General features: G+C 45.4%; 1 protein-coding gene across 1 annotated transcript in view; it reads right to left on the bottom strand.

Moving 5' to 3' along the window:
- FNDC3B (fibronectin type III domain containing 3B) overlaps positions 1–24,994 on the bottom strand; it is a 269,773-nt gene extending 244,779 nt beyond the window's left edge. The window contains exon 1 of the mRNA XM_081862162.1: positions 24,759–24,994. The gene's annotated coding sequence lies outside the window, so the exon portion shown is untranslated. The remainder of the gene's footprint in view (positions 1–24,758) is intronic.
- Between the last annotated feature and the right edge of the window lie 835 nt (positions 24,995–25,829).

Here is a 25,829-nt window from a genome sequence, read left to right as displayed (position 1 = left end):
CGCTCATCTCGCTTTATTGGCCGAGGGAGCCAGCATACAGCTTCCGGGTCATGTGGCCAGCATGACTAAGCCGCTTCTAGCGAACCAGAGCAGCGCACAAAAATGCTGTTTACCTTCCCGCTGGAGTGGTACCTATTTATCTACTTGCACTTTGACATGCTTTCGAACTGCTAGGTTGGCAGGAGAAGGGACCGAGCAACGGGAGCTCACCCCGTCGCGGGGATTCAAACTGCCAACCTTCTGATCGGCAAGTCCTAGGCTCTGTGGTTTAACCCACAGCGCCACCCACGTCAACAAAATCACAGGAACAGGCAAATCCGATTTCCTGGTTAGTTGTCACCCAATTGCATCCAGAACCAGATCCCGTGTAAAGTAACTGTTGTCAATAACCCAGATTTCAGAGCTTTGAATGCCAGTTAACATTACAGAGACTATTTTCCAAAGAAGCCCAGAAGCTAAGCTGAAAAGCCAATTCACAGTTTAGAAGCAGCTGCAATGGTGCAGTGATTTTCAACAACTTCTCTCTCATTTGCACCTCTTAAGGTTATTATTCCGGACCACGTTAACTGCTGCTTAAACTATCAGACTCATCCCCTTTGGTTCTGTTACCCATGTGGCTCCCTCGGGCTTTTTTTTTTTTTTCCCCTAGCAGGGTTGCATAACTTATACAAACAGATCCATTTCCTGTCTGCTGCGCCAAGCAATTTAGCAGACCTTGAGGATCCTGCTGAGATCACTTTGGGAGGGGAAAACATGAAACCCAAAAAAGAGGAAAGAAACTTGGCTGTCAGGAGGCCGTGCACTTCAAAGTGCATTTTAAACAAAAATAGGAAATCAGGTTTACCAGACCTTATTTTTCCCCCCTCCTTTCAAGGCTACATTTCCAGAAAAGTGCATTGCCTTATCAGGAAGACCTGGGCCATTTGCTGTGTCTCTTAGCTCACGGAATCGGTTTGAAGTGAGTCACAAGAAGCATTCTCAGGTTTACTTAACAAGCACAAACAAGGTACTGGAGCAGAAGTCATGAACTACTGGTTATCACAGTTAGCATTAATAAACAGGTCAAGTCAGCAAAAAGCGAAGCCTGCTAAAAAAGTTTGTGGCATAGCACGTAAGATACCAACTTATATGCTCAAATATATCCAAACAAGCCAGTAAGTTATGCCAACAGCTTTGCGTGTCGAGGTCCCCAAGCCACCCCCAAATGAATTCAAACTTCACACAGGAATTTTTGTTTAAGGCTTTTGGCATAATTTTGGCCACAACTTTATTAAAATACAAAATGTGAGTGGTTGCTTAGGCATTGGTTAGCGACTATCTGTCCCCGCCCAGGGACAGTACTGACATCTGCAAACCTGCTAAGTCAGTTAGGGAAAACATTTTATGGGGAGTAGATGGAGCTGGGTGCCAGACCCTCACCTCTCCCCAAATGCTCCCAGGGGCTCTTGTGTGGCCCTAGACCCCTTGACAGGGGTGCAGACAAAAGCATGGTGAGCCCCTGGATTCCTTTAATGGAATACCCTTGCAGCAGCAGCATAGGAGGGGCAGGCACAGCCAATCCATGGCCCTCCACCAACCAATTTTCTAAAACCAATACCTAACCACAACCTTACAGGTTGTGACGATTTGCTACGCAGTAGGCAAAAAATCAAATATCACAGGCCAAGCAGCCAAATGGACAAAATTCCCACCAGGCCCTTGCCCCCAAAGCAGACGACCCCATGACAGGCATAGCAAGGTCCAACGCAAAAGCCCTAAAATTAGGGAGGGTGGGTGGGTGATCCAATGCGTGCAGCGAAAATATGAAGCTTAACGCTGCACGCAGAGAATATATAACCTAAGGCTGTCAATCAATAACTGGCAAGCTCAAACTCTCCCCAACAACAAGAGGAGTCCAATCACAATGGTGGACATCCAAACTAACCCACCCAGCAACAGCGAGGTATCTTGTTAACCCCACCTCAACCCATGCTCTCCATGAAGGAGAACACGCTTTGCCATCACCTCTTCTATTCCTCGAGTTTTAGAATGCCTTCTTTTTATTGCAAAATAAATAAGAGCCCATTTATTGTTGCCCATTTCACAACTCTATGGCACAATTTGTGTGCATGATGTATCGTTGTCATAAAAGACAATAAATTTGTGCGCGTGGTTCTGACTGCAATCACTCACAGTTAACAGGCACAGAAATGTTGCAAAAGTCCCTGCTCTTAAAAAAATAAAAAAACATTTAACGCAAAGGTGGCCATGCAGCTGAGTGTCGATCGTTGAAGGTGAGCCATTTGTTCTACCTGTGGGACACTGGCAGCCCACCCCAGAGCCGAGTTGGGCCTTCTCTTCCTAGCAGCCAGAACTGATCTAGCCTATCTCAGATACAGTAGAGACATCACCTTGCCGACAAAGGTCCGTATAGTTAAAGCTATGGTTTTCCCAGTAGTGATGTATGGAAGTGAGAGCTGGACCATCAAGAAGGCTGATCGCCGAAGAATTGATGCTTTTGAATTATGGTGCTGGAGAAGACTCTTGAGAGTCCCATGGACTGCAAGAAGATCAAACCTATCCATTCTGAAGGAAATCAGCCCTGAGTGCTCACTGGAAGGACAGATCCTGAAGCTGAGACTCTAATCCTTTGGCCACCTCATGAGAAGAGAAGACTCCCTGGAAAAGACCCTGATGTTGGGAAAGATGGAGGGCGCAAGGAGAAGGAGACGACGGAGGACGAGATGGTTGGACAGTGTTCTCGAAGCTACCAGCATGAGTTTGACCAAACTGAGGGAGGCAGTGGAAGACAGAAGTGCCTGGCGTGCTCTGGTCCATGGGGTCACGAAGAGTCGGACACGACTAAACAACAACAACATCTCAGATACAGGATCAAACCCTTCTTACTAAGCTCTTCTGGTTAAGAGTAATTAAGGACAGGGGGCTGGGCACAAAAGTGCCAAAATAAGCTTCAGGGTGGATTGGATTTAAATCAAATTGATTTAAACCACAATTTAAATCACTAGGCAGTAAGACTTGATTTAAATCATTCTTTTTACAGAAAGACTCATTCCTGATAATATAATTTTAATATTTACAACCAGGTGAAGGTTTCATTTTTGGAATAATAAATTTTCAGAGTAGATTTTACAATTATATCAAAAATTACTGATTTGATTATACTGCTAGAAATACATAAACAGATAATTATGAAATTATTGTGAGGTTTAATAATGTTTATATTTGAGCAACTTTTCTGCGGTACTTTATTGGAAGGGGAAAAATAATCATTTCCTTAATAACAATTTAAACAATTTATTTAACTAAAACAATAACATTATAGCATACGTATCCATGTTTGTTAACTGATGTAATTAAAAAAAAAAGCAGACTGAGTTTTAGCACACATGAAAATCTTAAAACAAATCCTTCTTTCCTGATGAATAGCCTTTGGACTATAATGTAACTTAAATAGAAAACTATCTTTAGAAAGATTTTTCCTCCAAAAGCATTTTATTTTAAAAATCCGATTTTTATTTTTATTTTAATCACTGATTTTTATCCACCCTGATAAGATTAGGTCTTATAATCTCCAAACGGAGAACTGCATAACCCTTAACCCACGTGACCTTGGAAATTGGATTTTTGATCAGGATGCCAACCAAGACAGAGCTGCCTGCTACTCTACTTGGTACCCCCAAATTAAGACCCTTCACTCAAGGCCCCCTTACCTTGAGACACTGACCTTCCCACAACTACGCAGGGCCTTTGTAGAACTAAGATTTCAACAGATGCCCCTGGCATATTTAGAGGGGAGATACCGGGGAATTGCCCATACGGATCGCAAATGTAGACATGGATACAGTCAGGTAAGAGGACCTCACATACTACCTGTTGATTTCCCCCCTATATGTGATGCCCAGAGGAAAATTTATACAGTGGTACCTCTGGTTACGTACTTAATTTGTTCCAGAGGTCTGTTCTTAACCTGAAACTATTCTTAACCTGAAGCACCACTTTAGCTAATGGGGCCTCCTACTGCCGCTGCGCCTCCGCTGCACGATTTCTGTTCTCATCCTAAAGCAAAGTTCTTAATCTGAGGTACTATTTCTGGGTTAGCGGAATCTGTAACCTGAAGCATATGTAACCTAAAGCGTATGTAACCCGAGGTACCACTGTATTGCCAATTCTTAATTGGCTTCCAGGTCAATTCGCACAGGAAGTGACACTGAAACTCCTAGCAGATGAACACCTGTATATTACACACCAGGTAGCCAAATTCGCACTGGCAGCCAAGAAGCTCCGTTCCAGCTATGTGAATGCACTTCAATCTCAAGTCTTAATGTTGTAAATTTCTTTTTTGTGTTGTAAACTGCTACAGGTTGCGTGTTATGATTTTAGATGAAAGTTTTCTTTTATTCTCCGTCGTCCATTGTAAAGGCCTTTTGGCTATATACAATAAAAATTGATTGATTGATTCCAGCTGTTGAACAGAGTAGACAGCCTGAGAAAAAGGCCCCCCTAAACCTGGCAGTCACCTGCCCTCTGCTGCTCTGGGTGATTCTTCTGGCTATACTGTTTAAGTTGAAGTTTTATATTTGCGGGGTTGGAAACTGAACTCACCCTGTTTGTTGTTTTGTCCTTTTTACGATGTGCCCGCAAAGACCTTATCAGCGGCTGCCCCATTCCAGCATGCCTTATACAGAAAAACTGGTGCGGAGAAGATGAATTTTTGGTGGCAAGGAAAAACAGATGTATCAGCTAGGAATTTCTCTGCTTTTGTAGCAGCGATACATATGCATTTTTAAGTATCTCCTAGAGCATATGGCAAATTGTTTAGCGATAAATGATTATTCATAAGAAACGTTTTTATGTTTAATAATGTAAAGCTACTGCGATTCTGCTTGTATCACAAGCTTGCCACTTTAAGTCGGCTTGGTTCAGGAAAGACAGCCTATGAATATTTAAAATAAATGTGCTCCACCTGCAAGTTTAAGGTTACATAGGGAATGATTATTTACCTATCGTTTCAGATTGCACACATACAAAAACACACATACAGTTAAACACGTGATGATGCTTTGCCCAGTTAAGAACAGTGGTGGTGAAATCCTGTGGGGTTTGTTTTGCTGTGGGTCCCTCTCCGATTTTAATAAAGAAAGTAAAAGGAGCAACATTATTACACTGAGGATTAACCAGCACCCCCCATATGTACCGTTAGAAAACTACATAAACCGCTAGACTTTTGTGAATGAAGCCGCAACATATTGAACACTGACAAAAACAGATTTAACCATGAGCTCCTCTCCTGTTAAAATGATTTAACGCCCTAATGCAATAACAGTTCTGTTCCACTGCTCCACAAACATCTAATAGAATACCTATTAACACAGCATGGTTCAAGCCCCAGAAGGAACATCTGCTGCTATTTGCACAGTAAGCTAAATTGTCCCCAACAGGATTGCACAATACAGCACGGGATGGCATCATAATATCACCTTGGCACTAAATGCATTTTTAATATATCAAATTTCAACCCGCTAAATGCATGTGCACAGCACACAAGCACAGAGACAGGATGACTAAAAGCAGCCTACCAGGAATCTTACAATTCCATGCAACCCCCTCTCTCCAGCTTAAACTGGGCATCCACCCCCAACCAGTGTTCTCTTCCAAATGGGACCAATATGTTTTATTCAGCCACGGTTTACAGCGCCTAGCACACACAAGCATGCATGCACAACCAGTGACCCGCCAAGCTGAACCATGTATTGTCGCATTCATATTTGGGTTATTGCTGTCCTCTTAAACTTTTTTAAAAGGGCCTGCTGGTGATGGCCACAGGCTACTGCATTTGGCTCGGCAGGTCACCAATCGGGTTCTCCTTCATGGAGAGCACGTGTTGCGGTGGGAGCAACCATGACATCCCCTGTTGCTGGGCGGGTTAGTTTGTTGCTGGGGAAAATTGATTGTTGCAATTTTGTTTGATTGATGGGGATGCCAGATATGTTCCCTGTGCGCAGAATTGAGCTTCCTCTTTTCGCTGCACACATCAGATTACCCGCCCACCCACCCTATATTTAGGATTTTTCATGCTGACCTTGCTATGCCCGTCATGGGGTCGTCTGCTTTGGGGCAGGGGCCTGGTAGGAATTTTGTCCATTTGGCTGATTGGCTGGTGCCATTTGGGGTTTGCCTACTGCGTAGCAAATTGTCACAACTTGTAAGGTTGCGGTTAGGCACTGGTTAATTTTTTGGTTGGTGGGGGGGATGAGGTTGGCTGTGCCTGCCCCTCCAATGCTGCTGCTGCAAAGGAAATCCATTAAAGGAATCCAGGGGCTCGCCATGTTCTTGTCCGAATCCCTGACAAAGGGCTAGGGCCACGCAAGAGCCCCTAGGAGCATTTGGGGAGAGATGTGAGCCTGGCACCCAGCTTTATTCTCTCCCCAAAATTGCTGACCCTTGCTGACTTCCACACGGGTGTGGTTGTCAGTTCTGTTCCTACCTCCAAGTAGGAACAGATAGTCGCTAACCAATGCCTAAGCAACCATTCACTTACTGTAATTCAATAAAGTTGTGGCCAAAATTATGCCAAAAACCAAAACAAAAATGATGTGTGAACGTGTTTTTATTCAGGGGTGTCTTGGGGGTCCTCGACACGCAAGCATCCGCCATATCAACCTGTTGCACGATGATGTTTGCGCCAGGCATGCTTCTCTGGGGCAAGCATTCCAAAGACAAGAGCCTATTAAAGAGAAGTCTCATTCTCTAGTCAGTCACTCCCTCCCTCCAGTTGGACGACCCTCAGGATCTCTTCCAATGCAACAATTCCATGATTCTATTAAATAACAATATCGGGGATGAACAACGTACATCTTAATGTCGGCTGAGATTCTTAACACAATATATACTCTGGTGCCGTTTGAGTCATTTTTCTAAGTGCCTCTCCTCTGGGGATTCTTCACAGTTTTGAACTTTCTGGCATTTTAACAGGACTGTCTTTCTTAACAGCAAAGTGGATAGTGCATTGTTTTCATTAACAGTAATCTAATCTGGAAGGAGACCGAGGCAAGCAATGCTGTGGTCATATCTGTCTTTTCCAAGAAGGGCTGCAGCCCAGAACTGCCCTGAGCTATTGCTGCTTCTTCTCCCTATTTTTCCCCCTTTCTTTTCTTTTCCTGAGCCAACACCCCACCCCCCTGCTTCTTCCTGCACATCAATATTGGTGTGCAAACAAGCACACACACAAAATCAAATTCTTCTTCTTCTTCTTGTCTACAGCTTGCAGGGCTACGCATCTGATCAGAGGCATCACGAGTCAGGGTCTTCCCCCTCCCCGAGTGTCCATGATTTATAACGTTTTGCAGATTTCAGCAAGTGGGCGGGCCAGAGGGGGTGAGTGGGTGGGTAAACAGTTCTGCAGAATTTGCAGCTTGCACAAGGAGTTGGGGACGAGGCTGCGTGGGAGGAGAAGAAAAGCAGCCGGGTGGACAGTGCACTTCAGGAAGCGAATCCCCAAAGTTGCACGCTGCAGTTTGTGCGAAAACAAAAGGGGCTTAACATTTTTGAGCAATAATAATAATAATAATAATAATAATAATAATAATAATAATAATTTATTTATACCCCAGCCACTCTGGACGGCTTCCAACAAAATATTAAAATACCGTAATGAATCAAACATTAAAAGCTTCCCTAAACAGGGCTGCCTTCAGATGTCTTCTAAAAGTCTCTTTGACATCTAGTGGGAGGGCGTTCCACAGGGCGGTTGCCACTACCGTGAAGGCCATCTGCCTGGTTCACTGTAACTTCGCTTCTTGCAGCGAGGGAACCACCAGAAGGCCCTCAGCGCTGGACCTCAGTGTCCGGGTAGAACGATGAGAGTGGAGACGCTCCTTCAGGTATACTGGGCCGAGGCCATTTAGGGCTTTAAAGGTCAGCACCAACACTTTGAATTGTGATCAGAAACGTACTGGGAGCCAATGTAGGTATTTCAAGACTGGTGTTATGTGGTCTCGGCGGCTGCTCCCAGTCACCCATCTAGCTGCCGCATTCTGGATTAGTTGTAGTTTCCAGGTCACCTTCAAAGGTAGCCCCACATAGAGCGCATTGCAGTAGTCCAAGCGAGAGATAACTAGAGCATGCACCACTCTGGCGAGACAGTCCGCAGGCAGGTAGGGTCTCAGCCTGCGTACCAGATGGAGCTGGTAGACAGCTGCCCTGGACACAGCAAGGGGGTATATGTCTCTGTTATTAGGAAAGGTGAGGGTGGCCTGCCTCGAGGCAGCACATTTTATGACACAGCAACATACCCCCATTTCCCGTTTGGAAAAACAGGGGGACGCTTTCAATATCCCAACATTAGAGCATGCAAACACACAACTGCCCTTCACAGGAACTGACTTTGGTTGTGAAGGTTTCACAGCTTCTACCATGATGTTTGCCGCACTGCACAGAAACTTAAAAGCGCAAGCTATTGTGGCGTAAAGAGATTGCAATCAAGAACAGTCTTGGCACTCAGAAACACAAGCCCCTCCGGCCACATCCGGTCCACAAAGGTTTGGCCTGGCCTGGCTGGTGCTTATCAGGTAAAGCTCCTCTCACCTTATCACCTTTTGTCTCTCCACCTCAGGAAATGGAGGTCTCTGCAGTTATTAGAACAGAAGCAAGGATAGCGCACAAGCGAAGTTGAGGGAGAGGGAGAGGAACCAGTCCAGGGGAAAGTAGAAAACAGTCCTCAGACGGTGCCCAAGAAATATTACAGTGGTACCTCGGGTTAAGAACTTAATTTGTTCTGGAGGTCCGTTCTTAACCTGAAACCGTTCTTAACCTGAGACACCATTTTAGCTAATGGAGCCTCCCGCTGCTGCCGCCGCACAATTTCTGTTCTCATCCTGAAGCAAAGTTCTTAACCTGAGGTACTATTTCTGGGTTAGCGGAGTCTGTAACCTGAAGCGTCTGTAACCCGAGGTACCACTGTAAATGTTTCCAAAGAGATAACACTGCTAGGGTACGTACACAATATATATTTAAAGAATCCGCCTCCCCAAATAATCTGGGGAAAGTGGTTTGGTAAGGGCGCTGGGAGTTGTAGTTCCACGAGAGGCAAAATACAGTTCCCAGGACTCTCTTGTGGAGAGGTGCTTTAAATGTATGGTTTGTACGTAGCCCTGGCTAGCTGCTCTTGAAAGTTTCTTGAGGGGCCATAAACCCTCCCAGGTTTATTTCTGTGCAGAAGAGACCATCTGATGAAGTGAGCTTGCACCACAACAAATCTTTCAGGGGACTTTTAGATGCCACAAAACTCTGCAGACTTTTAAGGAACAATACAGCTGACTGAGGACACTGAGTGGATGTCTTCCTCAGAGGTAACTTCCTTTCCTAGAAGGAACTGCTCAAGATACAATGATGACACAACCCCTGCTGACCTTTGAGGTTTATTCTCTCAGTCGCTTGTAGCATTCAAATGGGAGAACCCTGCGTGACACCCACACCCACACACCGATATCTCATGCTTTTCATAGAATCCTAGAGTTGGAAGGGACCCAAGGGTCATCTAGTCCAACCCGCTGCAATGCAGGAATCCTGGTTCTTTCGAGGAAGAGGAAAGCAAGCTTCAGGGAGCATAGATACGGCCTGTTGATGAATCTGCTCTATATCATCTACCCCGATTTAGTCCTGCAAGTGAACAGGTACCAACACCTTTACAAAAGTACATGGGAGTGATAATTCTAATGCCGCGTTAGTGCCATAGTCCAATGAAGTGCTGTGAATTTTAAATTCCTCACAATAAACTGGCAGATGAAGATCAGCAGTGTTACTACAGTAGCTTTAGGGCTGGATAGATGGCTTCTTATTATTGCTGTATTTTCTTGTACTGCATTTTATCTAATACCTGGGAGACCCCATTCAATTATCGCCTTTAGTAGAAGTACGTTCTGTTTCTAGCAAAGACAGGGCCTTTGTGGTGGTGGCCCCCTGATCTTGGAATTCCCTCTCAAAAAAGGTATAACTGGTGCCAATGTCGCGAACTTTTTGGCAACAGATGAAAACCTACCTATTGCCCAGGCATTTTTTGTACATTATATTAATTTCATTTGTTCCAGACAGCTCTTTTGATTGTTTTTTTTTTTAGATTCTAATGTGTTTCTGTCTTGCTATATCTTTATTAAGTTTATTTTCTGGTTTTTAATTTTTCGATATGCTATGAGCAAATTCCCTTTTATTCACACTTTTGTACACATACAACAAATTCACCCTGGAAACCACTTTGAGAGGGTTTTTTACCCTTAAAAAAGGCGCCTCCCAGAGATTTTGCAATTAAAAAAAAAAAGGTGGCTGTAACGGCCGATAGGATATTTAAATGATTCTGAACCAATCAACTGCAAGTACAGTACAGTGGTACCTTGGTTTACAACCACAATCCATTCCAGAAGTCCATTTGTAAACCAAAACAGGTTGTAACCCAAGGCACACTTTCGCCAATGGGGCCTCAAAAAAAAAAAAGATTGTTCGTAATCCCCGCAAAAATGGGTTGTAATCCAAAAAAAGGTTGCAAACCGGGACACGCACTTCCGGGTCCGGACAGGATAGAAGACAAGTTTAAGAACAGTGAGGTTGCAATTCTATGCATGCTGACCTGGGAAGTAACTCACTCTGAACACAGTGGGACTCTCTTAGAAATAGACAAATACAGAATTGTGTATTTGTGCAGGCAAAAATCTTAGGCAAGAAACAGTTGGCAGCAGGTGAAACAAGCAATCATCCCACAGAGACCTCCTCCTTGTCATTTCACCTTCTCTCATGGCGGCATTTTAAAAGCAAGGGGCTCCTCTTCCTCTATATGCAACGCCTTTATTCCGTGATAACACCTTCCACGGCTACACAACTATAACATGCAAGAGCTTCCTTGGAAGAAGAAGAAGAAGAAGAAGAAGAAGAAGAAGAAGAAGAAGAAGAAGAAGAAGAAGAAGAAAGCTGGCTTTTAAAAATAAAGTATTTCCTAATTATCTTGCCAGTACATGACACCAGTTTGCAAGCACTCCCCTCCTGAACTCTACAGATGACTCAGTGGAAACTAGCATATGAAAATCTTGCCGTCATCTGACCCCCGGCATCGGAACAAATCTCTCACCTTTTTGCTAAGAGTCGCAAACTGTTGTCCCAACTATGATCAAACAGATGGGTTTTCCAACAGTCTCGCATAATCCACTCTGAATAAAACTGTTTCACTCAGAAAAATCTCCTGAACTAACCCCTTTTTCGCCCCAAGGGCCACCTTCCAGGGAGCATATTCCAGCGGTGGGCAGGCAAGAGGATAAAAGAAGGCGGAGCAACAATGAATCTGAGCATTACTTACAATGGTAGAATTGCAAAGTTAGGAGTCCGAGGGTCAACTAGTCCAGCCCCCTGCAATGCAGGAATCTTTTGCCCAATGTGTGGCTTGAATCCATGACCCTGAAATAATGAGTCTAGGCTACTGTCTACAACCCTCTCTCCATCCATGCAACCTTGAGGCATTATCAGGGTTCAAGGACACAGGGGGTCAGACTAGATGACCCTTGGGTCCCTCTCCACCCTACAATTCTATGATTCCAGCCAGGCCAAAACACACAGGGAAGACACGAAGCAAGGCGAGTGATTGGTGTGACATGCTTGCTCTATAGCTTTAAAACAACAGAATATAATCCGCAGTGGGTCTGCTATTCCCAATCAGAACATGGGGCGCTTTTCCTGAAACTTCTGCTCACCTAAAGTGGAGGGTTCAAAAATTTAAGTTCAGTGCAAGAAGTTTCCCCAATACAGGACTTCTCCTCCACTGCCCATTTTCCCTCAAAATATGCAGCTGCAGGGGCCAAGGGTGTCTGCAGAGGACTGTAATTTAACAACGCTATAATGGGATTTAAGAGACATTCTTCCCAAAGCAGCTTGCAAAATGCACAATGAGTTACCATTTGAGCACGTCTACTTTGGGTGGCACTGTGGGTTAAACCACAGAGCCTAGGACTTGCTGATCAGAAGGTCGGCGGTTCGAATCCCTGTGATGGGGTGAGCTCCCGTTGCTCGGTCCCAGTTCCTGCCAACCTAGCAGTTCGAAAGCATGTCAAAGTGCAAGTAGATAAATAGGTACCACTCCGGTGGGAAGGTAAACGGCGTTTTCGTACACTGCTCTGGTTCGCCAGAAGCGGCTTAGTCATGCTAGCCACATGACCCAGAAGCTGTACACCAGCTCCCTCCAATAAAGCGAGATGAGCACCACAACCCCAGAGTCGGCCACGACTGGACCTAATGGTCAGGGGTCCCTTTACCTTTACCTTGTAAGACTACCAAAAGCCATCACAGGAACAACAGCCCACATCACGCCATTTCTGCAGCTCGGTTGACCATGAGCCATAGCAGCTGAAGGTCGGGTGGACTTCAGGTGTGTGCAATATGTCTGTTCTATTAACTGGAGCTAAAGTTCACTGCTCCAAATCTCTCTAGGCCTTGATACCAACAGTACCTTTACCTGATCTAGAAATCTATTTTTATCTGCCTTGTTATACGATGAGCTTCTAGGTCTCTTCCCTTTTTCTCCCCCTGCCATTTCCCCATTCCACCTAAACACCAATCCCACAATGACAACTGCATAGTCTCACCACCAAACCATGGTTTACTGTTGCATTTTAATTCAGCAACCTTGGCATGTCACTGACCCTCGCTTTTTGTCCCCCCTAGAAGCGAGACTGATCTCATTCACAGTACCACTGAGGGCAACCGCCATTAAGGACTGTAAGGCACTTTTCCATTTGCATAGTGTTACATAGCTAGAAAGTAGTAAATGTCACTTTGCTGTGACGGTTAAAGTGTGTGCACATGAGCACATATACCCCACCCCACCCCCAGTTTCTTTGAGATCTGCAGCACTGCCAAAATCAAATTCTTGTCGGTTTTTGTCCAACAGCAGTTCCTAGGCAGTGGGAAGGAGCCAGTAAAATCTGCCCAGCTTGCCAAGAAAACAACGGCTGCTATACTACAAACAGACTCAGGTAAACATTGGTTCTCTCCAACTCCTGAGGCCCAAAGGAGCTTATAGGACAGGATCGCCAATATGACGTCCACGGGTGCTTGAGTGACCTTAAAAAGCCTTCCTTGTCCCCTCCCCACCAAAAACAGGCCTGAAAGAAGCATTCCACTGTTCTGGTGTATTCTGGATTTCTGCATTACTAGGTTACCCTCATTTATGTCTCATTTCCATACACACCCAGCCTGGTACAAGGAATTCCCTCACAGTGGGACCAAGACCCACCTGCTGGGTCCTGAGAGTTCTGGAAGTGGAGAGCAGAACTGAAATTTGAGTGCTGACTAGCAGTGGCGTAGCGTGGGTTGTCAGCACCCGGGGCAAGGCAAGTAATTTGCGCCCCCTAACCCGCACGCCTAGCACACACACCCCTCCACAGTGGGCGGCGACCCGGCGGCTCGGATCGGATTCGCACAGCAGTGAGAGAGAGAGAGTAGGGGCAGGTAGGGGCAGAGAGCTGCGAGTGCGAGCGCGCCCCCCCAGATGTTGCGCCCGGTGCGGCCGGCCCCCCCTGCACCCCCCACGCTACGCCACTGCTGACTAGCTTTAAGAGGCTTTCAGAAACACAGAACTGCATCCAGTACCAGAAGAAATTAATAATAATAATAATAATAATAATAATAATAATAATAATAATTTATACCCACCCATCTGACTGGGTTGCCCCAGCCCCTCTGGGCAACTTCCAATATAAACTACATAAATTTAAATAAATTGCAAAGTGGCATTCATTTTAAATTATGGTGCGACATTTTCCAATTTATATCATAATGCAGCTACTTGAAGATTAGCCCATATGTCACGAGCGTAGTCCTATTAATCTAATACAGCAAAGACGCATCGATGCTTGTTGCGGCACCCTGTTGGGGCTTAAGCTTTAACGGACACAGTTTCAGACACCCTATTAGCAAAATCACAGAACAAACACACTCGGAACAGCCGTTCTAATCTTTAAAAACCTCTGACACTACACAGGTGAGCAATTCATCCTTGCAAATCGTTGCCTTCAGTGCAATGTCCTTAGAGAACTCTGCTTCCCTGAGGAAGGCAGCAAACTGCACAGTTCTTCCCACCGGACTTCACCGACTCTGTTTACACACACACACACTTTGTTTGCTCCAACTGCAATAAACTGTACACCCCACCAATTCCCATTAAACCTGCATCACTGATACACACCCGCATCCTATATAAACCAATCACTTAAGCTTTACACCTCCTTGAAGCATTTTGCTGCCTGGAGTAGACAGCCCTCCCACTTTCTAGGACCAACATTTAAAAGCCTTGAGCTGCGCCATTCAGGTCCCGGTTTGCCAAGGAACAATTTCAGTACCTGGGTGCTTCAGAGGATATTCTAGGACTGAGCACACCTTTCAACACACGTTGGGCAGCCTCACGCTGGTTCTGCATCAGAATGTGCCAATCTTCCCCTGCAACGCCATTCTGTCTTTTGCAGGATCTTGTTCGCAAGACCAGCCAGGAACCTCCAACTTTCCCCAGAAAAGCTGGAAAGCCATTGCTATCAAAAACAAGCAACGCATCAAGAATATCTCCAGCACCTACCAACCCCCCTTGAAATGAACACAACTTGCATGGAAGGAAATGACCCCATGCCCAGGTATCTCTCGTTCATTTAATGCACGTTTAATTCACAAGAAGTTCCTGGGAGGTGATGCCCAGTACAAAACTCACTGTTTACAACAGAACTGACTTCCATATAAATGTGCTTTCAGCTGCTGCTTGAATGTTTTCTTCACTGGGTGGTGTTACAAATTCAAGAATAAATGCACTTTAAAGCCATCTTTCTTTCTCGCTACCCAGTACTCTGAAGAATTTACTGCTCTCGCACATAAGACACATAGGCAGCAGCTTCTTAAAAAGAAAAAGGGGAAAAAAGCCATCCACCAAATTCCGGGGAGTAAGAAAGAGAGAATGTTGAAAGACTTTATCTGTTTTCAAATAGAGGGACATTCCTGCCTGTAGATGGCCTGTTATCATTGTATATCTATCAGCTCCTATTTCTCCTTTGTTGTTTGAAAAGCTCCTCTCTTCCCACATACCTTTGGTCTCTAGGGGCAGATCGCACAGTGACACTAAACCTCAGCCATAAACAAGCAAGCTTTTGATACGCTAGACTCTTATTAGAAAGAATTCTATATAGCTGGTACAACGTGAGAGAGAACGTGAAAAAATGAGTGCCAGGATTTCTGTCAAGGTTTTTTCACAACCCTGCATTATTGCTGGGATGGAGATATCCAACACAGCTCATACACCATTTCTGCTCAGTTAGAGAGAGAGAGGAAATTCCAAGGTAAATTGTGGTTTTTGTTCAGTAAGTTCTAGTCCCATACTGAAAGAAAGGCAAAACTTTTGCAAGCTTTTGTATTTTGGACTTGGAACCAACCCCCCTTTTACCTTCTCTACGAACCTGCCACTTAACTTAAAAGTTATATCTAGTTTAGGCTTTTAACTTTCAAAATGACTTTGGCACACATTAAGAAAAATAAGCATTACACAATACTCGTTTTGCACAATTACGAACAACTGGGTAATGACAATATGGCAAGGCAAATGTTTACAGAGGGAAAGCATTAATCACGTAATAGGTACAATTAAACAACCCATTTGCTCCGTTAAATGTTTAGGTTTCTAATAAGATTTTAATGAGAGCTCTCCCCAGCGAAGTCTCCTATCAATACCTTGATAGGCATTTCCTAATGCAAGCGACATCTTTTCAGATGTTACTTTCCACACAGATCACAGCACAACCGCCAGTTTTACTGAAATAAATGGATTTCACATCCAAGTCATGAGGTTAGGATCATGGATGCCAAGCTACAACCTACCAGAACAATGACTCATGAATTCCTATGAATTCTGAGTAGGAGTTGCAGTGTTCTGTTACTGCTGTCGTTCCTCAAACCTGGAACATTTCCCCCTTCTACTCCCTTCATCGGAACTTCCCTTCCAAATAACCACAACCCAGTATTCCTCATGGTGCAAAAAGTAATATACCAAAATCTTCAATATCCACAAAATATGCCCTAAACTGAGAACATGCATTTTAACCACTTAATGTTAAAAACAAAAACACAGTTCACTCCAACTCTCAAAAGCAGGTATAGCCAGTGGGATTTCAGACTTTCTCCTTTCAGCATCAACTCATCTACAGAGACATCTCTGCATGTTGTAGAAGGCATGCATGTTCTCTGTGCACACAGTTCTCTGGCGAAGTCTGTTGAGCATTCCCTTCCATCAGAGATGAGAAAGTTGTATTAGGGAATGTGTATTAAAGGTATAACCACGGATGATTGTCAGAGTCGCTGAAGGAAGTCAAAAAATTAATTACGATTTGTTGTATGCGGGATTAAATGAATAATCGGATGGAAATTTATAAAATGTATAATAATAAAAATTATTATAAAAAAAAGAGAAAGTTGTAGCTCTTAGGATCTCCCACCATCCTTGATCTGTGCTGGCCATGCCGGCAGTGACTGACAACCAAATTGTCCTTCTCATCCTTTCCTGTTTTTTGCAAATAGACACAGAACGTTAATGCTTAACTCGCGTGTCATAGCTGTGGCTTCCCTTATCAACTGGGAGAAGGAAGTGGGCAAATTTCTCAATGAAAAATTGGGTAGAATACTACCTGAACGTTCTGCCTTGTATCTCTGGATCAACCAGGCCTAACCTTCTAGGAGCTTCTAGGAGCCAGTGTGGTATAGTGGTTAAGAGCAGTAGACTCGTAATCTGGTGAACCGGGTTCACTTCCCTACTCCTCCACATGCAGCTGCTAGGTGACCTTGGGCCAGTCACACTTCTCTGAAGTCTCTCAGCCCCACTCACCTCACAGAGTGTTTGTTGTGGGGGAGGAAGGGAAAGGAGATTGTTAGCCGCTTTTGAGACTCCTTTGGATGGTGATAAAGTGGGATATCAAATCCAAACTCTTCTTCTAGCAACTTTTTTTAAAGGAATATATCCTGAGCATCCTGACCAGTTAATGGCACAAACGGGCTACTATGCCAGAATCCATGCATGGCAGAGGAAACAAATCATTGGGGGGTGGGAGCACAGACCCTTCTTTAAATGAATGGTATAACTTATCTCTGGCAAACTGTGCTAGCTTACAAAACAACTACAAGACGTAGAAGGTTCACTATGGCAACTGACTTTGCAGGGGGAGATGCTGGTTTTTTCCACATTTATGAATCAGCAGAGTGGAGGAGGAGGCGGCCTGCCACCCACTTATGGCAACCTCTGAAAAGGACCACTGGATTAATGAAGGATAATGTCTTCAAAGAACACGTGGGTTATTCATTATGGATGCCTCTTTCCATATAGCTTCCGCCATCTCGGCGTCATGTGATGCTATTCGTTTATTTGCTTACTTACTCAGGACATTTATAAAATACTTGCTAAAAAATATCAACAAGCAGCGCACAAGTCCAACTATATGCAAAACGTGACTGAAATCCAAAAAAACCCCCATAACTAAAAATCAAATATGAACAAAAAGCATCATGGAAAACAAAGGTAAAGACTGAATTGTGTGTCCGCACAGGCTTGCTGAAACAAAGAAGTATTCAGCAGGCCTATAAAACAGTACTGCGAGGGTGCCTACCTAAGGACAACAGGCAGGGAGTTCCAGAGATCATGTGCCGGCACACTAAAATAATGGCTTCATTAAGTAGATGCTAAAAATACACATTAGAAGAAACTGACCAATCCCAGCTAGATGGCAGCCCTACTACAAAACTCCTTTGCCCTCCTGTAAGATGTGCCAAGAGGAAACCCCAGTTCTAAAATACTAAGTAAGAGTACAAGTCTCAAAAAAGAGCAACTGCGTCCCTTGGGCACACCCACAAAACTATCGTATTTACTCGAATGTCATGCACACCTTTTTTGTCCAAATTATGTCGTGAAATTTAGAGTGCGATTCGATGGCGCGTTTACATTCACCACCGAATTCTTTCCATTTTGGGGGTTCAAGGTTTTGAAAACCGAGGTGCGCATGAGATTCGATGGCGCGTTACGTTCGAGTAAATACAATACTCCAAATTTCACCAAACGCCACCACTCATCTGGCCTCCATAAAGTGGGACAGTTATGCATGCAGTTCAGCCTATAAACATTTCAGGTATGGACTTGGAAAACTTTATAAAAGAAATGTCTCATCACTATCCCAGCAATGACCTCAGATCGGTGGATGAGCTCACCCATTTTAAAAATGGCAAGTGATTCAGTTTCCATGAGAGACCAGACATGAGCTATGTTTGAAGCACAAGCTATCCAACCACACCAGTTATTGGACTGATTATGCATAGAACTTCTGGATTGCTCTCTGTAGCTTTCTGCCAGGAGAGGACTGTGACCAAGAAGACGATGGCGCAAGCAAGAAGGAACATCAACAACACTGCCCAGAAAATACTGTCAGAAACCATCTTGTTCTCTTGGGAGAGGAAAGACTTCCATGATTCCATTATCTCCATCATAATTATTTAGCCAGAAAAAAACCTAGCAATGATAAGCAAGCAGATACTGTGCTAAAGCAATCCAAATTCAAGTTGAATTCTGTGATGCATGGATTCCTTTTCTGCTTTTAAAAACATAGGAAGTTGCCTCCTGCAGGTCTAGTCACTGATGCGTCAAGAACAAACCTCGGTTTACAGCTCATGGTTCGTCTGGATTGAGACCAACCACAAACTTGGATGACACGCTATGCCAAACCATGGTGTAGAGCATAGCAGGAGCAGCAAAGGTGATGCAAAACGGCCACAATCTCCTCTCCAGGAGCCTGCCTACTTGAGCTGAGCCATGCAAACTGAGCCAGTGTATTTAAAGCAGGGGTCGGCAAGGTTTACCTCGCCTGGGCCAGTTTACTCCAGCGGAGATCCCTCCATGGGCCGAATTGCGCCCATTCGCGATTTCCAGTGTCTGCATCTGCGCAAATGCAATTTCTGGTGCCGCAGAAGCAAGTCCCCACTGTGACGGTTTAGAGCAGCGTGTGGGGACTTGCCAAGCAGGCGGCTCGGTTCGGGGGCCAGTTAAACGACCCCCGTGGGCTGCTTGTGGCCCATGGGCCTTAGGTTGCCAACCCCTGATTTAAAGAATGGAAAGCTATTATGCCAAATATCTCATTGCCTCAGGAACACAAGATTCACACAAGCTACAGGTGCACAAGACAGGCTCTTTTTTTGAAGCAGACGTCCGATTCCCTTTTATAATCATACACTTTATAGCCCAAGAGCTGGAAATCCTGATTTTAATTGCTAGGGGAGCTGTGGTATAAAAATTAAATACACACTTAAAAGCAAATCAAACTAGGGTCCATTATCTTTAGCCATCAATTTCTAATCTGTGCATTGTCCATACGACAATGAGGAAAGGCTGGCTGTTATCTTCTGAAATTAACATGGCTTTCCCACAAACCAGAGTACTGAGAGGGGTTTTGAAATTTGCTGAGTGCAGCAAAATAGCTCTTATTGGCAGTAGCTCAGTGGCTGGACGTCGGCTGTGAATGCAGAAGATCCCAGCTTCAGCCTTCAGGTAGGGGTAGGAATGTCTCTTGGCTGAAATCCCGGTAGGCAACGCTGAGATACCGTGGTCTTTCTTTAAAGCTTCATATGTTCAATAAATGGCAAAGTCATCCTTCCTTTGCACCAAAGCATGAAGGGAAAATGAAATGGAATGCATTCAGTCAAGGAATGACAAAACAAGGTGTGGGGAAAAGGTAATTTCTACCCTAGGCACCACATTTTTAGGTGCCTAGATTTTTCCCCTAGCCTTTGATTACTACTTCATACAATATAAATACACACTCAAGCCTTTTTAACCTCTTTGGCCTTGTCTCTACCCTGTATCATTTCGGCTACTTGTTTACATTGAACCACCCCCAGGAGAGAGAAAAGCAAGGAAGAAGATGAGACCCACAAACCCCATTTCACTTGGCCTTGTTAGCCACTTTGAGACTCCTTAGGGTAGTGATAAAGCGGGATATCAAATCCAAACTCTTTTTCTTCTTCTTCTTCATCTCAGAAGCTATGTGAACGACAAGGGATGGTATGCCCTTATGGCAAGTTAAAAAATGAACTTGCCATATATGAATAATTGGATGATGATGGATAATGATTGGATAATGAATAATTGGAAAAGTTCCCTGAGCTTACGAGCTTTAGTGGAGTGAATTAGACAGTTTTTCTGCCCCGTGCAAAATAAATTAAGCAACAGCACCATTACAGGAATGATTCCACGAAGCAGCCACCCACAAGTATTATGGGAGAATATTCTAACGATGACAAGATGCCACTTTTTATTATTATTATTTTAATCAAAACACCTCCTGTCTGCCTCCCACAAATATGCTTCCTGGGATCCACACAAGAGCTGACTAATCTGCAAGTTCCCACCCTGCAGCCCCAGAATCCACCTTTTTGGAAACAATAATAATAATAATCCACAGAGCAGTCTTCTCCCTGCCAAAGAAAATGAATGTCCATTTCCTACCCCCAATTCTTTCTACCAAGAGGAAAACAGACATTAGCACTGAATATTAGGCTAGAACCACATGCCAGTTTTCTATAGGAGCGTAGTGTCAAGGCCTAAGAGTAGGCATAGGCAAACTCAGCCCTCAAGATGTTTTTTGGGACTACAAATCCCATCATCCTGGACCACTGGTTCTGTTACCTAGGGATGATGGGATTTGTGGTCCCAAAACATCTTGAGGGCTGAGTTTGCCTATGCCTGCTCTTAGGCCTTGACACTACGCTCCTATAGAAAACTGGCATGTGGTTCTAGCCTAATATTCAGTGCTAATGTCTGTTTTCCTACATGAGTAGAATGTGTGCTTTTATTTAAAATGCATCTCTGGGTTATTTGTGGGGGCATAGGAATTTGATCATTATTATTTTTTTCAAAATATAATCCGGCCCCCCACAAGGTCTGAGGGACAGTGGACCAGCCCCCTGCTGAAAAAGTTTGCTGACCCCGCCTAAAATGAAAGGGAGAACCTGGTAGAGAACCAGTGTTTCACAGGCCTCAGGCCTTCATATATCTGTAAAACAGGATTTATTTATTTTTCATATGGAAGAACACTCAGTATTGCTGCTGCCCCCTTGCCCAGCAATAGTATGAAGACCAAAACCATAAGAAAAAAGTCAGGCCACAAACATCCCACTAACATCAACAACTGGTCACAGCTAGACATTTAAAGCAGTGTCATTTTATCACTCATAGGTTCCCTCAAAGAATCATGAGAACTGTAGTTGGCTAAGGGCGTCGGGACTTATAGCTCTGCAAGGGGCAAACTACAGTTCCCAGGAGTATCTGGAGGAAGCCATGACTGCTAAAGTGATATAAATGTGTTTTAATGGGTGGTGCCAAGAATCATCTGAGAAAAAACTTTGCCTTTGCCTTTTTGGCTATACTTCATCCTAGTGTAATTACACCAGATTCCCTCCATTTCCTGCTTCTTGTTGCAACTGCACTTCCCATACCCCTCTGAAACGAACTTGAAAAAGATGCTCTGTCCGAAGAAACACGGTCCATTTAGCAGCGATTTCCCCATTCCTCCTTGTTTTATCTCACTGGGCATATATCGCTGTTATGCTTGGGAAATCTGAGACAGAGAGATTATCTTATCCCCACAGTCACTCAGCAAAGTCAGGATCCGAATTCACTTCCAGGCCCAACTCTACAGATCTTTAAGCGAATCCCTAGTGTGCAGATCGACACTGAGGCTAACCAGTGAGGAACTGCAAAGCGCACTCAGGGGAGGCCTCTCTCTCCGGTAGGAAGGAAATCAGTGGTAAAAATTCCAAACATTCCATGCTGCACCTAGAATTACCACTTCTGCATGAGAGATCGGTGCTGAGCAGACATGATACAAAGGAGATGGTTGGGGAACTTTTATAGGATTAGCACAGCGCATACTTTGCATCCAGAAAGCTTTGGGTTCAACGCCCCCCCCCAAAAAAACACCTCCAACCTGCAACCCCAGAAAGATGTAGCAGTCAGCTGGCCTTCCAACTGACAGCCTGATCCCAGATGAGTCACGACAGCACCAGCACTCCTATACAAAAATATACTGTAAAAAAATGAAAGAAATTGGTCCCCAAATGCATGTTTGGTTTGTAGGTGGGTCTTAGGTCTGAAAATGCCAAAGACTGCAAAGCTCAATGGTCTGACTCAATATAAGCCAGCCACACACTTCTGCAGCCAGAGTAATCAGTTCCAAACACCATTTTCCCCAGGTTTCAAACAGGGCCCCCCCTCCACAATTTTTTTTTGAGAAGCACATTCTTGACACTTGAGTCTTCTCTTCCTCCTCCTCCACCCCCTTCTTTGCTACAGCCTTCCCCTTCCATCCCACAGACAAGATCTCAACTGTACAAACGCCAGAAGATAACTGCTGGCGGAAAAGAAAAGAAAAATGAGAGAAAAAAGGGGTGCAATTAAAAGATTCTGCCTTCAGAGAAAGCGCTCCCCCCCCCCCAACTCTTTGGCCTTGGTCCGAGCGAATTTCTCTTTGACGGAATGGCAAAGCACATCATCAGAGAGGCAAAAATAAATAAAAGTAAGATCTAATTAAGTGAAATGTTTTAAAGGATGGGGAGGGAGGGAGAAGCAAGAGTTTTTGCTTCGCAAAGTTTTTCTTCTCCTCCCTCTTTCTTCCAGCGTTCCATTTCCTGGTAATGTGCCATTTTGTTCGAAGGGGAAGGAGAAGAGAGCGTCTGGCACGGGAAATCAAAAGTTTCCAGATATATATATATTTTTTTAATTCCCCCCCTCCTTTCTCCGCCCCCCCCCGCTCCGTTTGCCAGTGGCGTCAGCGAGGAAGGGAGGGGCCTGGTGGGAGGACGGGCTGGAGGAGAGACGTCTGCGTGTGTCTCGGTCTCTTTTCTCCAACGTGCCCCCTGGATCCAGACATTTTGGAAAGGCTTCGGCTCGCCTTTCCAACGCGCAAAAATTAATATCAAACACCGGGGCGGGCGGGGGGGGGGACCGGGCAACCTCTGGCTGCGTTGCAACGACAGGAAGGAGCAGTAGCAGCGCTGGCTGGTTTGCCTCCACCTGAAGGGTATCAAAACCTCCTCCCTCCAAGGCATCATCCAGAAGGGGGCTGCGAGGCAGTGCGCGACGCTGGCGCGCAGCGGAGAAACCCCGGGCCAAACCTTCGCCTTTGCGCGGGCCGGATTCCATTCCCCCGTCTGGCCCTCCCCGCTTTGCTCACGCGCAACACAACCCCCCCCCCCCAGGTCATTGGCAGGGAGGGGCACAGTTTGCATTCACGCACATATAAGATCCCATATGGAGACAAGGAAAATCCCATTTTTACGCTTCCCAACGGGGGCTGGGTGTGTTGTTGCTGTTTTTTGCATTGAAACCTGCGTTGCTTTGTTGCTTTTTAAAAATATATATATATATATTAAATAATGCGATCCTTTAAGTTTGATGTGGATTGAGGGCAAGCCGGGAGGCCGGAGATGGAAGCCCCTGTTTAAAGCACACGATAGGAAGTGCGCCCAAGCAAAAGGGCGGGCAGCCGGGCAGAAAAGGCAGCGGCGAGGAGCCTGTCTGGATTGCTAGGTTATGATGGTGTGTCTGTCTCCCTCTCTCGCCTTCCCAGTAAAAAAAATAAAAATGCACACACACACACGAAATCGTATTGCAGCTCTAGCATTCAGGCTGGCTCCCTTACAGATGGGCTCCGGCACCAGCAGCAAACCGTTTTCTTCCCTCCTCCATTCCGCGCAACCAGACCCACAATATATATATATATCAGGCGCCCGCGTCTCCGCCGCTAACCCTTTGCATCCAAGGCCTCGTTCCCAAGCCAAATTCCAGGAAATGGGCGGGGGGGGAGAGAGAGAAGGAATGGACTTCTCCTGCCACTCTGAATTTGCAACGGCGAGGAAATCGGTGCCCAACCAAGAGCACCCGGAGAGAAACGCATTCTTCCCCCCCCCCCTCCAAAAAAAGAGTCTACTTCGCATTCTCTTCTTCTGTTTCCCCCACCCCAGCAAACATTTATCTCCATTCCCCTAAAAAAGAAGAACTGAGCAAGCCGTGAGTCCCTAGTTGCTCCTTCCTGAGAGTTTGCGTAGGCAAGGACCCGAAAGTACTGGAAAAAATAGTGGTGTAACTTAAACGAGGAGTAATTGGGCAATGAGGCGGCGAGGGAGAGAGGGGCGCACGGATCGGAGAGATCCTAAAGGCGCCGGGCAAGGAGCAAACTGGAAAGAGAGAAAACTCAAAACTTTCCGGAGATTCCTCATTGCCCCTTCTCTCCAGGGAGCCTTTGCCCGCCCTTTACTCCCCACCGCCTTCCCGATCCCGACCCCCAAGGCAAGCCCAGGCTAGACGCATCCTTTTGAGCACACACACCGTTCACACTCGGGGAGTTTCCACTTCGGAAACAAAAGGAATCCGGATTGGGAAGAGGCGTGGGGGGGGGGGGGCGTAGCAAAACCCACTCGGAGTAGTAAAAGGCAGAGAGGTGTTGGGGGGGGGGAGAAGCTCCAGTATTTCCGAGTTATATTAAACTCGGCGTCTTTATTTTTAAAATTGCAATCAGAATACAAGCCCCGGAGCGAATCTTTTCTTTGCATTTGCAAACCGGGGCGGGAGGGGAGGGAAATCCGCCTCTCGCTTGGCTTTTCTAGCCTGGGGTGGGGGTTGATACGGGGGAAAGACGCCTAAGAAGAGAAGCCTTTTCGCTTACCTTGTGTCGGAAACGGGGGCTCGGGGGTGCTGTCTTGGAGAGAATGGCCCTGCTCGTTCTTCGGAAGAGGGAGGCGGGCGGGCAAGTCCGGTAAATCCCCGGGCTGTGTGGCTGGGCGGGCAGGCGAGCGAGCTGGAATAACTACCAGTAGGGTTTGGTGGGGGATTCCGCCATGTCAATGATGTCGGACCACATGGGGATTTGTGACCAGCCCACATACCATACAGTCTGGATTAGAAGCTACTGTGGGAAAGGAGAGGGGGAGGAAAAAAAAGAAATCAGCTGAGGAGGGAGGCGGGCGCAGAAAAACCAGAGCCTGGAGGAGGAAAAGGAGAGGGTGGGGAGAGAGAGAGAGGGGAAAAAGAGGCACTTTGCAAATTTATTAACCGCCTTGCGTTAAAAAATAAAGCACGGAGTGCTCCCTTTATTTCTTTTTCCCCTCCAGTAAGACTGAGGAGTTAAAAAAAATTACAGTAAGATGATGGTGTTAGGAGCAAGCGACTCTACCCAGACTGCCATCTCCAACACACTTTGCTCAAGAGTAAACCCTACTGGGACACACTTTGCAGAGCTTTACTGAACTCGAGTAAGAGCGCACAGGTCCGAGCTGCATGCTTGCGTGCCAATGCACTCTTTTTTCCCTTTTTTGATGGGGGGGGGTTTGCACTCTTTTTTCCCATTTCTCAGTCTGTACAAGCGTGCATTGGATCAGACTGCGAAGAAGAGGGAGGAGGCTGAAGGGGGCGCCTCTGAACACACGCCCCCCCCCCCCGCGCATTCTCCCAGGATGCGCTAATTCATTCCTCTCCCATTCATCCGCCACACACCCCGTTTGCGGTTTGTTACCCCGCAATAATCCCCCGCGAGGCCACATAAAACAAAATCAATTAATAACAGTTTAGTTATGCTGTGCCTTAGCATTAATCTCACCCGCCCATCCATGCTGGCGACAGAACGAGGATACAGAATAATTGCCCCAACAACTGCAAGTTGAAAACCAAGTTGGTCATTTCTTCCAAAATAACACAAGAGTTTTGTGTGTGTAACGCAACAATCTTAATTATGCCTGCT

The sequence above is a fragment of the Podarcis erhardii genome (genome assembly GCF_964252035.2).
Source record: "Podarcis erhardii genome assembly, chromosome: 5".
In the NCBI taxonomy this organism is placed as follows: Eukaryota; Metazoa; Chordata; class Lepidosauria; order Squamata; family Lacertidae; genus Podarcis; species Podarcis erhardii.
Note: the sequence above shows the minus strand (reverse complement) of the source record. Positions and strands in the feature narration are given on the sequence as shown.